Consider the following 14,779-nt stretch of genomic DNA (forward strand, 5'->3'; position numbering starts at 1 on the left):
AAGAGTTTTCTCTCATCAACGTTAGTCTGAAAGAAAAGATCATTCCAGAGACCAAGTCCATTTGGGGATCCCTCACAGTAAGAAGGTTAATGAAGAAGCATCAGACCTAAGCCTCTTCAGATGGAAGAGATTAAATTCTGGTCCTAAGCAGGTAGTTGTCCTCATACTGTAAGAGCATGACTCCTGATAAATATCAATAGAAAGACGGAAGCCATTGTGTGGGGATCATAACAGGGAAGAAATGGCTTTGCCAAACACAGAAAGAATGCAGGCAGGAGGAAGGCCAGCCAACTGGCCTTCCTTGAAAAGCTGGGAGAATGGAGGCCACTGAACAGTTCCCAAGCAACTAAAGCAGGTTTAGACAAAAAGGAGGAGAGAGGAGATGTTACAGATTTGCAGATATGCAAGTATGTGACCTCAGAAGGTTTAAGGAATTTTCTCTGACATACCCTAAGGAAAGGAAAATAGGACTTCAGATGAGGTTTTCTGAACCTCTACTCTGTAATATGTGGGCAAGGTCAACATGTTCCAACATTGTTTGGGTGAACTTTTCCCCATCTGGTTCGGGTTACAGGGGTTATTGGCCAAGGAGTTTCAAACAAGGTGGAAACTAGAAGCCAATTTTATGGTTGTGAGCTAAAGCTGACAAAGAGCTGTTTCAAACAGTCTGGTAGGTATGCGGGAGTACCTCTTAAAGGTCTGACATGAATGCACAGACATAAATATGTCACTGTATTCCACACAGGAATCAGAGGGTTCAAATAGAGCCACCAAGAAGAAAAATAAATAGCCTCTACAAATGGGCATTTGTTTGTTAGGAAAAAGAAAAACATATACATATATATGTAAATAAATATGTATATATAAATATACATATAAATATGTATATATAAATATACATATACATATATATATACACACACACACACACACACATATATATATTAAAGGAAAAGGTCTTGATTTTGCTTCTAAGTTCATCTATTTTTGTCCACGAAGTGAAGGGTAGCCTGGAATTTCTAAATCTAAATACAGCAAACTTTAGTCAGGCACTTAAATTTTCAGTGGGACGAAATGAGAGCATTCTAATTAATGCAGGCTGAGTTTTAAATTCGGTTATGTTTTCTACTGGCCAAAAATGTGCTGATTTGCTTGATTACCTAAACAGATGAAATGGAGTGTTGTTTTCTTTTTGAAAGTAATCTCACTACTAATCAAGTTATTGACCAGTACATCAATGGAAAACACTGATTTAAAAAAAAAAAATTTGTATTTTACTGATGTCTGATTTTAAAAGGAAATAATTGATTAAACACATCTTGGATGCTTTGTTAACAAATTAATAAGGACAGGGGAGAAACATAAAGTGCAGTGATTTGATGACTCTGATAATAATCACTGAAAATGTGTAAAGTACAGGGTTGTGGTACACTAGAAGTCACATCAAGATGAAGTGAGCAGATCCTCACCAGGCATGGAGGCCTTCTGTATGTTTTCATTTCTCTAGCCTGAAATTTTTCATTCCCTTCATTTCAAACTCTATAACTAGACATAGCAGGTTAGAAAGGATCTGAGTAGCATTCCTGTGGCTCTTTGGTGATCATTTCCCCTCCAATTCTACTCTAAGGAGCAAGTAGTAGTCTGTAAGCAAAGGGAATTTCATAATAAGCAGCTGGCTTATCATCTTGGCCTTTGATTGTCTAAGTCCTTACACTGGTCAAGTCAAAATCCACGAAGAGCATGCGATCACAGATTACTCATTGTCTCTCCGACACAGACACACGAAAACCTCCCATCCAAGAATACTAGTTGCACTTGAACTCACTGAATATTATTAGACTGTTTCTCAAAAATTTACCAAAATTTCAAATTCTGATTCTACTCTTCAAGGTAATTTCGTAATTTAGAGTCAATTAAAAATGACTAAATCAAGCTTCTTCAGGAAAAATGTTAAACAACACATGTTTGAGACTCAGCATTGAACTCTATAGGTTATACCATTAGTGAACAAATCTTGCCTTTGAGTGCACAAAAGTCATTTTCTGTTTTTAACATTAGGTTCCATGGAGACACAATTAGTCTTAATCTCTGTGGTACCTTATATCAGTGAGAGCTACAAGAGCAAACATTCTGGAGAAGGGGATAAAATCATTTTCATTTAAAAGGACATAATATCTTTAAGGGATGGATTTTCATCACACTGCTATGAAATCAAGATGAATTGCCCATCAGTGAGTGATTGCACCTTTAAAGTGATACACCAGGGACACACAATGCTGTGTAAATAAATTCTAGTAAGTGATTCAAAAGTATAACAGAATGTACTAGGGAAAAGAGATACAGCAGAGTATTAGAAAAAAAGACGTTCAATCTTTATTTCTGAGATTATCTTTAAATCTGGTCATTAATCATTGGAAAACTATATACCAAATTAAGGTCAGGTGATAGAAATTGATGTCTTTGAGCTTATGGCAGAAATGTAATTTCTTCCCAATTGCACTGGGGATTTTATTTAGAAACTCTTCTTGAATACAAAGATACAAGGTGAAGAATTCATTGTTTTCTCTTCCCGCTAGAAAGTATGACATAAGTGACTGAATAGCTCAACCACATGATTTGACTATAACCGTTATCAACAGAATTGATTAACAAATAGCTGTCTTTAAGAGTGACAGCAAATTCAGAGGAACAAAATTATACACTTTAATTTTGTTTAAATGATGACTCAAAAAGAACATTAGAAACACCTTTCCCTCAAAAGTGATATATCTTCAAACTGAAAGTGTTTATCTGTGTCACAAATTAAAATCTGTTATAAGCAACTGCTGTTCCAACTTGGAAAAAATCCAGTTGGGGAATCTGCAGTCACTGTGGCCACTGCCATTGGTAAATGCTTATCCAAATAAATAATTATTTATTTATAGTAGGAAGACATTCACTAAACAAGCCAAACACCTCCATACACCAAGAAAAATCTTCTCTTAATTTTTCATAAGGATGTCTTGTGCCTCCAAAGTACATGGTTTCACCCACAGAATTTAAACCCAAGTGTGGACCATTGAAACACCTCAGCATATCCCTTTCTTAACTTAGGGTGACCTGGGTTGACAGGCAAGAGGAAGAGATCTTTATTATTAACACATAAGACTAGATTTCTAGGATTTTTATAGCTGATTACAAATTTCCCTTGCTAATTCTGTCTTTCCCATTCTCTCTAACCTCTCTATGAAAAAAGGTGGAATGTGCTTCGACAGAAAGCTGGAAAACAGCACCTTCATACAAAAAGCCTTTGGTTGACTGCTGGCAGTAAATGGCAACAGAAGCGGATGAGGAAGTGCATTAGTTACCTGTTGCTGCATGACAAACAACACCCAAATGCAGAGGCAATAACGAATTTATTATATCATCTTTTATGCAGGTCAGAATTCCCAGTGTGTCCTAGCTGAATTGCTGTTAGGGGAAAGACTTAAATGATTTAAAAAAGTAAAGCACCCTTATTACCAATATTATTGCTATTGAGCTAAATTTTGCCAAATTTTATGTTATGAGTTGAATTGTGTCCTCCAAAAAAATAAGTTGAAGTCTTAACCTCCAGTACCTGCGAATATAACTTTATTTTGGAAATGAGGTCTTTGCAGATATAATCAAGTTAACTAGAGGGGGGGTGGGGTGCTAATTCAATATAACTAGTATCCTTACAAGAGAAAAAGAGACACAAAAACAGAGACACAGAGGAAGATGGCCATGTGATGACAAAGGCAGAGAGATTGGAGTGATGTGTCTACAAGCCAAGGAATACGGCACCAATAGAATTGTGAGTAGATATGGAACAGGTCCTTCCCTAGAGCCGTTAGAGGAAGCATGGCCCTACCAACGCCTTCATTTAGACTTCTCGCCTCCAGAACACTGAGAGAACAAGTTTCTGTTGTTTGAAGCAGCCCAGTTTGAAGTACTTAGCTACGGCAGCACTAGGAAATGAATACAATGTATACATTAGAATGCAAATATAATGATTTTTCTGGTCCTTCTTTTGCATTACTAATAAAAATCTTTGTACCAGCTTTATAGTAAGTGCTCAATGGTGGGTAATGAAACTGAATTTATTAAAATGAGAAAGAGGACGTGGGCACCAGTAAGACTTGAACTAAGGGATAATATGTATCAGTTTTTTCCTTTAAATGAAAGACAAAACTTAAGTACTTAAAAATCAAGGAAAACGTGGAGTTATTTGCCATATTACACTTGTTTGGATCTGAGACTGGTTTTGGTAATAATTCCTCAATAATTATTTAGTTGCCTAATAGTGGTGTGTGGAATATAATATTGTATACAGAGTCTGATTATAAATAGATATAAATGCTCAAAAATAATTAGCAAAATGTTAAAAGTGGTTATACTTTTTATTATTTCTACTAGGGAATTTATTGTTTTATTTCTATTTATTTATTTATTTCTATTTATTTTATTATTTCTATTTATTATTTCTACTAGGGAAATAATAAAATAGTTGGTATTTATTAAAGTATTTACCATTTAAAAGTAGATAATTTAAAGTCATTTATCTGTTGTATATGTTACAAATTCCAAGACATTGAATAATGAACAAAGGCTTGGTAAATGATCTTAAAAATTAAAGAATTTAAAACTTTATTTACAATCTATTAAAATGAATGCATAGCCTTATATTTCTTATTTCTCTTCTTCACCCTCTCCATGGGTATTTTGGACCCACAGTTAAAAAAAAATTTAAGTAAGTAGCAAATGATCAGCTTGCCATTTGAATGTAATGATTAAAATTATTGTACCCAAACGAACACATACTTACTATATATATTAATAAGTTACTTAAAGCTGATTATCTCTGGATACAACGAGACTGAAAGACTGAGGAATGATTTAACAGCCAAAATAGCAGTAAATAAAGACTACATTTAATAATATTTTTGCTCTTAGAAAAGTAAACAGGTGTGTTTTCTTGCAACAGAGCTGCCTTAGTAAACACATGGGTAGAATTTCATCGGAATACTTCCAGCTGTGTGAAGACCATCTGTTCATCCTTTTAAATTTTAATTAATGCTAGAGACTTCCTTTATTTCATTAATCTCATCTGCAAATTCTGGTTTGCATTTTGCCGTCTTTATGGATAAAGAAGATGCAGGTCTGAACAAACTAGAAATTCTAACAATTCATTCCTTCTCTAGTTTTACTTTAATCAGCGATTCTAAAAGTAAATAAAGTTGTTTTTAATAATAATAGCAGTTTTCCATAAACTGCCCTAAAGCAGCATCATAATATAAAAGCTATTCCAAGAATTATTTAGCATATGTTTAACAGATGATGAGATTTTTAACCACAGATATTCATTCTGCAAGGATCTTTTCCTCCTTTTTAAAAACTCAATGGTAAGGATTACCCACTGTGAAATTATTTCCATAGTATTCCAATTACATTCAAGGGCTTTCAGACATACTTTATTTCCACACTTACATATTTATTTATTTTGCAACTTATTTACACTCAAATCAGAAATAAAAATTAAAAACTTAGAATCTGTCTCAATAAACCAAGTAAAGTAAGCTTTCAGTGTGAATGTAAACTTGACCTTTTATTTAGTTTAACAATGGTACTCAGATTCAACCGTCCACATTAGTAAAGAGTTGCTTCCCCTGGCCTTACACCTTCACCTTTTACCTACACATATATTTATCTAAAACAGGACTTCTCACACTTTATTGTGCGTATGGATCATCTGGGGATCTTATTGAACGCTGGTTCTGCATCAGTCAGACGGAGTGGGGCTTGAACTCCTGCGTTTCTAATGCATTCCCAGGTGATGGTGACGCTGTTGTTCTGCAATAGAATCTTGAGTGGTGAGGCTATAGAGTGAGCCCTGCTGATACAAAAAAATCATAGGCTTCCCTAGTGGCACAGTGGTTGAGGGTCTGCCTGCCAATGAAGGGGACACGGGTTCGAGCCCTGGTCTGGGAGGATCCCACATGCTGCGGAGCGGCTGGGCCCGTGAGCCACAACTACTGAGCCTGCGCACCTGGAGCCTGTGCTCCACAACAAGAGAGGCCGCGATAGTGAGAGGCCCGCGCACCGCGATGAAGAGTGTACCCCGCTCGCCACAACTAGAGAAAGCCCTCGCACAGAAACAAAGACCCAGCACAGCCATAAATAAATAAAATTTAAAATCATAAACACCTGTAGTTCCATGAAGTTTACACCGAGTAGTATTAAGTTAAACAGCTCATTTTCTCTAAAAAAATTGGCACTTCATGTCACCAAATATAAAACTGGCAGTTATTCTTAAATCAATTCCAGAAGCCCTCTCATTTCCTAGTAATCATATAAAATCACAGAATAAAAACTGTATCGAAAAGTGTATAAGAATTCTTCATTAAACACATACAGCAAAGTTGTTTAACTCTCATACTAAATGTTAAAGAAAGGAACAAAGACACACGGACATAATTTCTCTTCTATTTAAATGTATTTGTACCTATTAATCTCTCCCCTTTTTCATTGCTGAACTTATTTGCATTTCCTGTCCGTATTCTTCATTAGTCTTGCAAGTAATTTGTCTATTTTATTGGCATTTTAAAAGAACCAGATCTTACTTTATTACCAAGTCTGCTTCTGTTGTTTTCTGTTCATTTAGTTCTGCTTTTCTGTTTATCTCCTTTCTTCTATCTTATGTTTATCTTGAGTATTTTTGTCTTAGCTTCCACAGTTGACTACTTAGCTAACTTACTTCTATCTAGTCCCTAGTGTTTTCTGCAAATTGCATTTATTGCTAAATTTTAAAAATCTTAATACTGAATTCCATACTGTGGATAAAAAGTGTTCTTATATCTCCATTTTTCAAATGTTACAGTTTCTGCTCTGAATTGCTCTTTAATCAAAAAGTCATTTAGATAAATGTCTTAAATTGCTAAGAGGTTTGTTTTAGATAGATACATACATAGGTAATAGATAGGTAGATAGTTACATACATATTTATTGACTAGTCTTTTAAAATGAATATGCAATTTAAATTAAGACCAAAGAATGCATTCTGTCCATTTCTACTTACAGGGAATTAAAGAAAAAGTTCTTTGTGGTTTAGTATACAAGCAATTTTTGTAAATGTCTTATTGTTATCTAAGATAAATATATTATGGGCAGTATTGTCCTAATATTTTAGGAAGCTTAAATGGAATTTATACTTTTTTCTTAGCAAATATAAATTGCGAAGGCATAATTGGAATAGAAAAACCAACCAGGACAAAATATATTTGAAATTCTGGACAAAAGACTACCCTGCTTGTAGGATGCCAAATAAATAATTTTTATAGGTTATTTTGATCAACCTTCATGGAGCACATTTTCCTATATTATTCAAAGTGTTCACATAAGAAAAGGTAGGCAAACCTGATAGGCAACACCATTATTAGATTAAATTAATATCACGTAAGAAACTAGGTACCCAAAGCCAAATGAAATATTGATATGCAAAGTTATATTAAAGGAATAATAGGAATGGTCAAGTGGAGTTACTCCAGGAATACAAAAATCATTCAATATAAATAACTTTATAAGTGATTTTCAGAACATTAGATGTTTTAAGCAGAAATAACATAATCATCTCAATAGATCTGTGAAAAAGGCATTTGATAAAACCCAACAATTACAGACAGAAATGCTTATTAAGCTGGGAATGCCAAGTAATTTATTCAACATGATAAAGAGTAGCTATCAGAACCCCAAAGAAATAACATAACAGTCGGAAAAACAAAACAAAACAAAACATTCCATTAAGAACCATGAATAGAAGATAAGAAAAGACACTATTACCTGTGTTATTCACCATTCTTCTAGAAGGTTCAGTCAATAAAATTAAAAAGGAATAGGAAATAAGAGATTCAAATGTTAGAAAGGAAGATGTAATCCATCATTAACGGTAGATGATACAATTGTCTTCCTTGCATATGCAAGACAATGCACCAGGAGAATGTTAAAACAAAAAATTCTAGAAAGTTGTGGGATATACCAGAAAAGTATTTAAAATCGATAGCCTTCCAAATGTCAAACACTAATTATAAAATGCTTTAGTAAAGTATATCTCAGAGAAGCAAAAAATGGAAAACATAGAAAAAAGTTAGTGAATAGTATGCAATCCTCATATGAATAAAATTAACTTGAGGTCCTAAATAACAAGGTAGGAAATCCAAGATACATTCTGTGTTCCTGGTTAAGAACACACAAAATTATTAAATGCCATTTCTCCTCATATTAATCTATAAATTCACTGTAATCCCAATCAAAATCCCTCAAGATTTCTCATGGTCCCTGACAAGTTTACTTTAACATATTATATGAAGAAATTTCCAAAAATAGCAAGATAATTTTGACAAAGAATGAGGGAGGAGATATATTCTTTCAGAGTAAAACATAGTATAACATGTAAAATTATGGCCCCCAAATAGACACAGATTAATAATGAAGTTAGAAAACAAATTATATCAATTATGGGTATTTATGTATGAGAAAGTACTGTTGTATGGCAGATGTGAGAGAATGGAGTATAGTTTACCCTTCAACAACATGGGTTTGAACTGTGCGGGGTCCACTTATATGCAGATTTTTTTTAGTAAACATACAGTCAGCTCTCTGATACATGGGTTCTGCATCTGCAGATTCAACCAACCACGAATCCCAAACTTAATACATGATCTGAGGTTGGTTGAATCCCCAGATGTGGAACTGTGTACAAGGAGGGCCAGCTATGGGACTTACGCATCTGCAGATTTTGATATCTGTAGCAGGTCCTTGGACCAAGCCCCACTGATACCTCAGGATGACTGTATTCAGTAATTGTGAGTCATGTCTTTTCCTGTGCCAATCTCTCTGGAAAGCAGTGTCTGGAATATAAGCTAGCATGCAGGGATTTTGCTTGGGAAGTGATGCCAGGGATCCAGGGTGAGGGAGGAAGCATGCATGGGTAGAGAGGGAAAATCAGTAGGAGGTGTGTTCACAGTTAGTCAACACAGTGGGCAATTCAGGCTTGATCGTGCCATGACCCTCTGAGGAACCATGTGTAATATGCTTAAAATTGTCTGATCAAGGGACAGAAGAGGGGGGCATTTCTTCACCAATTCCCGTAGTAAGGGTTGCCCTTATTAAGGAATGTTAATTCCTTCACATTTCCAGTCTATGCATGGGTGAGTCTAGGGGAGATTTCCTGCCAGTGTCCCAAGGTGCTGTCAGCGACAGCCTGGGGTGGAAAATTAGAGAGGAACAGTACTGCCAAGGGAAGCTGTAATGGAGTCTGCCTTCCTCTGGTTGCTGGAATAAATGGGGGTTAGGAGATGAGGCAGAGTCCAAGAATGTCTAACAGAGGAAAACAGGAGATTCAGAGGTACAAAAAAAAATTACATGGGAAAACACATATATGTTTGGTTTCACCCTTACTGTAGTATCATTCTAGATCTCTACAAGCACATTTGGGTAAACCGAGGGTTTAAATATTCCTTAAGAAGCCATAAACTGACCCAAGAAACTCAAGGTCAGCTCTGCCCTATACAAGACCTTGAAAACATTTAGTCAGAGTTTTAGTGCCATCTCTCCCTTCAGATGCATCATCCTGTCACCTGCACTTATAGTACTTTACTCCTTATCTTTAGGATTATTACTTATAATTTCTTAGCCACCTTAATATAGCTGCATTTCATTTGTATGTAATGGATTCAAGCACACTATTGCTTTCAGGTAATTGCTTAATTTTAAGTAAAGAAAGAAAAAGTAAAAAGATAAGCAAGTTATGAACAGAAATGCTTGTAGTTTTATAACAAGTAATTTAACTTTAAAAAAAAATTTATTGGAGTATAGTTGATTTACAATGTTGTGTTAGTTTCAGGTGTACAGCAAAGTGAATCAATTATACATATACATATACCCACTCCTTTTTTTTTTAGATTCTTTTCCCATATAGGCCATTACAGAATATTGAGCAGAGTTCCCTGTGTTATACAGCAGGTTCTTATTAGTTATCTATTTTATATATAGTAGTGTGTATATGTCAGTTCGAATCTCCCAATTTATCCCTCCCCGCCACTTGTCCCCTGGTAACCATAATTTTGTTTTCTACATCCGTGACTCTACTTCTGTTTTGTAAATAAGTTCATTTGTACCCTTTTTTTTTAGATTCCACATATAAGCAATATCATTATGATATTTGTCTCTCTGTGTCTGACTTACTTCACTCAGTATGACAGTCTCTGGGTCCTTTAATATTGAAATGTATGTTTATATTGTTTACCTTAAAGTATATTTAATTTTAATTTATAACTTGCTGGCATTCAGGAATACTTGAGTTACCCATGATAAGCATGTTTGTAGAAATTTAGGAAAAAAGTTACCTTAGGTTACAGAGGAGAGACTATTATTCAATAAAAATATAGTGGTTCAAACTCTTAAGAAAGTTCTACACTATAATAAACTCAGTTTCTTCATGTAGATCAAACATTTCCCTTGGGAATCGTTAAATATGGAATTCATTTACACAAGTCAAAAAATCTAAGGAATAACCTATATTTAAGAAAAAATGATAAAATAATTTAGAATGCAAACCTATTGAATCGCCAACTGATAAATTGTGATTCCTAATAGATAAGGGCGCTCTCTGTAGTAACATACATTTGTGTTTTTCCCTTCTACACACATCAGTACTGGTTTCCGTATAAATCACAGAGATCATATTCACCCTATTCACTAGAAAAAGGTGAGATATCTTTGAAAGCTTGGTTACTTACAAATTTGGCAGGATAAATTTTCATAAAATATACAAACTAAATTTCCCAAGTCTATGTTCTGTACCATGATACTCTTCTATTCTTTTAAAGTTCTCCAGGGGTGTTATCTTTTAAAATATAGATATATGTGCGATTTTTAATAGTATCCTTCTGTGATTTCACTAAAAATTTTAGAAATACATTTACTTTTATTCAAGAGTATTAAAATAACTTTCTTCTTTAAACATATCAATTTTAATTCACAAAAAACATCCCTCTTCTTTATTTTCTTAAAATATTCTGTCCTTGAGCCTAAGTCTTTGCACTCAAAACGAAATTGAACACATTTATATTCACAAGCAAGGGGAAGCTATGTAAACCCTGAGTAACTGATGGATCTTATTTATGAAGACTTTCTGAGGGTGCTTTTGGTTATGTTTGTTCATAGTCCTGAACCGTTATTTTCAATATTTGCTATTAATAACTTGAAAATATGCTAGCGCTTCGCAATGGGAATCTGACTTTTAATCAGCTAAGGGTTAGTTGTATCTCTTCTTGGTTAAATAAGTAAAATGGCTCACATCCAAAGTAGGCCTGACACCAGACGGTACTTCAGTGACACTATTTACCTTTAACACTTCACTGTTAAATGAACCCAAAATCACCATTTGGAAATACACAGTGTATTTGTTCCAAGAAAGGCCAAACACCTAGAAACCTAAATTTGTTTCTGAATTTCCTGTTTTCTTTTTAGGACAAATTATGCTCAGCTGGGCTTCCCTGGTGGCGCAGTGGTTGAGAGTCTGCCTGCCAATGCGGGGGACGCGGGTTCGGGCCCTGGTCTGGGAGGATCCCACATGCCGCGGAGCGGCTGGGCCCGTGAGCCACAACTACTGAGCCTGCGTGTCTGGAGCCTGTGCTCCGCAACGGGAGAGGCCACGATAGTGAGAGGCCCGCGCACCGCGATGAAGAGTGGCCCCCACTTGCCGCAACTAGAGAAAGCCCTCACACAGAAACGAAGACCCAACACAGCCATAAATAAATAAATAAATAAATAAAATTAAAAAAAAAAAAAAAAGAAAATTATGCTCAGCTGCACAAACAAAGTTATTGACAACAGAATTTCAGTAGAAAGAACGAATGGTTTCAGAATTACAAAAACCTCTTGAGGGAGAAATACCTAAGAGCCAAGAAGAAGTCTATATTCAACGGTCATGGAGCTAAAGGAACTTCAATATAAAAATGTCATTTTCCAAGAATAATGATACCTAATTCTACTTTAAAATCAAGAAAATATGAAAGGTTATTACCAAGAGGGTGTTAACCAGATGTTCTCAATCTCTATACAGAAAGAATGTCTGCGAGTTAGAGATATAAGGCAGAGAGCAGCCACACACGGAAAGTTATTAAGTCTTGGAAAGGTTAAGAAGTGAGGATGTGAACAGTATTTTAAAGATTAATTAAATTTCATCTATCCAAGAAACTTGAGGTTGGAAGAAAGTCAGGCTAGATTGATTTATATATATATATATATATATATATATATATATATATATATATATATATATATATATATATATATATCTCCACCTTTCTGCTTACAGTTGTGTGGCTAGGGTAAATGACTTATCCCTGAAGATGTATTCTGAGAAGCAGTAGCACAAATGTCAGTAATGATCCCAGCACGATGCTGGCAGGGATGAGTTTCCATCACTGGTTTACAAGTTGGATTTTCCCCAAATGGATTTGATTCCATGAGGGCAACAACATCTTTTACCTAAGTGTCAAGCCTAGTGGACTGACACACCAGCCACATGCACTGAACTCATGTTAAATATCTGGCATCGTTACAAAGACGTTAGTAAAACTGCACACTGTGTAATATCTGCCCAAAATGCTTATGACAAATAGATTCTGAGAAAAGAAATTCACGTGCACCCAGTGCACTGGGCACGTATAAAGAGGAATCATTTAATGTCACTTAACAACAACAAAATCTTCAGTAAGTAAATATCAGAGGATAGCAGCAAAACCTTCAACTGTTGATAAAAAGTCCAAAGTTGTTGCTGCTAGATTTCCCTAAAGGGTAACACGAGAAAATTTAATAAACTGAGCACAATGTCATTTGAGACATTTGAAGTATTTGCTGTCTTTCCTGAGGGGTTGAAGGTAAGCAAATGTGATTCTCATCCAGCAGGTAATTGCCAGAAACAGGCTCTAAAACAGCCCAGGGAATTAAAAAAAAAATACGCTGGTATATTGAAATTTTAGAAGAAAATGAAAACAAAACAAAAAACTGATGTGCTTATGCCTGTTTAGTGGTATGTGTTTAAAATAGGATATTTTATGTATACATACAGAAGCACTCACAAATATGTTACTGAATTAAGAGAAAACTTTAAAATAATTAAATAATGATTTAAAACTTGTCCATGAAATGAGCTTAGGGTAGTTTCACCCACACATTCAAAATGATTATAAGGCTTTCTGCTAAATGAGTGCTGTAAGTGTTTGACGTTTGTTCTTCAACATGATTTATTAGTCATATTTCTGTCTAACATTAAGAAATGCTAATGTCAAAATTAACAAGAATTGGACTTTAGCCATATCATACACTGCTTCCAAAAAAACCTGCTTCCTCCTTTGTGTGCCGTATATGATTTCCTTTTGATGATTTAGTTACTGGCTACAGGCTTCTGATTGTCCTGCTAGAGTTATGCCAAAGGCTGCAAAAGAAGGGTTGCCAAAATGCATTGGAAGAGCCCAACTCCATATGGACCTCTCTACATTAGATCATCTAGAATAAAAAAGAATGCTATTTAATAAAATATAGTCCATAAATGTATTATTTTTTACATATTAAAGAAAGGAAGGACAAGAAATAAAAGGAAGGCATCTACTGTAAGATGCAAGATTTCCTTCCTTCATTGATGTAGGTTTTTCAACTTCGAGGCAAACGTTTATTAGGCACAGCAGTCCTCTCCTAGCTTAGGAACAATGGGACTTACAATCTAGAGGTTGTCCTGGCAGTGGACACGTGAGTCTACTTTATTTCTTGGGAGGTAGAAGCATTGACTTAGATTTGTCATTGCTGGAGATGTACAGGCACCAGCTGATTCTTCTTAAAACACAATCCACACTAAATGGGATCTACTGCTAAATCCCTAACACTCAGCAATGCATTTGAAAAGAAACATCATCAGCCAATTCTAACTATAAAAAATAATAGACATTTATTTTTTAAAATTAAAAAACGCAGGTAAGCATAAAGAAGAAAATTAAAATTCTTTGTAAGCCTATCACCAAGAGACTAATGTCGAGAGGAAATAAAGAACAAAAGTGGAAGAAAAGTTTTTGTATAGCTAGCTCCTGGCTGCACCTTCAATGCTCTCCCTACCTCCTTACCTACTTCGCTAGAGAAGGCAATAAACCACCCCAAATGATACAATTCTGTCTCCCTTTTGTGTACTCTCAAGGAATGTTCTCAAGGAATGTCATTTACATTATATCCTGACAAGCTATGTTCCAACTAGTCTGTTACCACATTTGTCTCTCCCACGAGACTGTAAGCTCCTCAAGACCAAAAGCTTAAATATATGAAGCCTAATTATAATGACCGGCAAATACTACGTTCTCGATTGTTTCACTACTGAATGGATGAACAACTGAAAGGGTGCCACCTCCTCTGTTCTCTAAACGTGATAATCAAGTGAAATAGTTTCTCCCATAAGCCTTTTTACTTCCAACAGGGTACTTGCAGATACTATAAAATCACAAACAGTTAATAAAAGCTATGGCCTTATCTAAACAAATTGGCTTCCCATGGGAGTGATTAACTGAACAAAAGGAGAATCTGTCATGATTTTTACCTAAATCTATTTTGTAACTAATTCAAAAATAAACAATTTATTAAAGTTACTAGCAAATAATTACTAATCACTAAATATGTGATGAACAGTTATATGAAAATTATACAAACACCTAGGTACAATTACAGTGGAGGTCTC

At 35.0% G+C, this 14,779-nt stretch overlaps 1 protein-coding gene across 1 annotated transcript in view; it reads right to left on the minus strand.

The window, feature by feature from the left end:
* Nucleotides 1-14,779, minus strand: part of GPC6 (glypican 6) — a 1,076,681-nt gene that overhangs the window by 643,546 nt on the left and 418,356 nt on the right. The gene's annotated exons all lie outside the window — the stretch shown is intronic.

The sequence above is a fragment of the Balaenoptera acutorostrata genome, chromosome 18 (genome assembly GCF_949987535.1).
Source record: "Balaenoptera acutorostrata chromosome 18, mBalAcu1.1, whole genome shotgun sequence".
Taxonomy (NCBI): Eukaryota; Metazoa; Chordata; class Mammalia; order Artiodactyla; family Balaenopteridae; genus Balaenoptera; species Balaenoptera acutorostrata.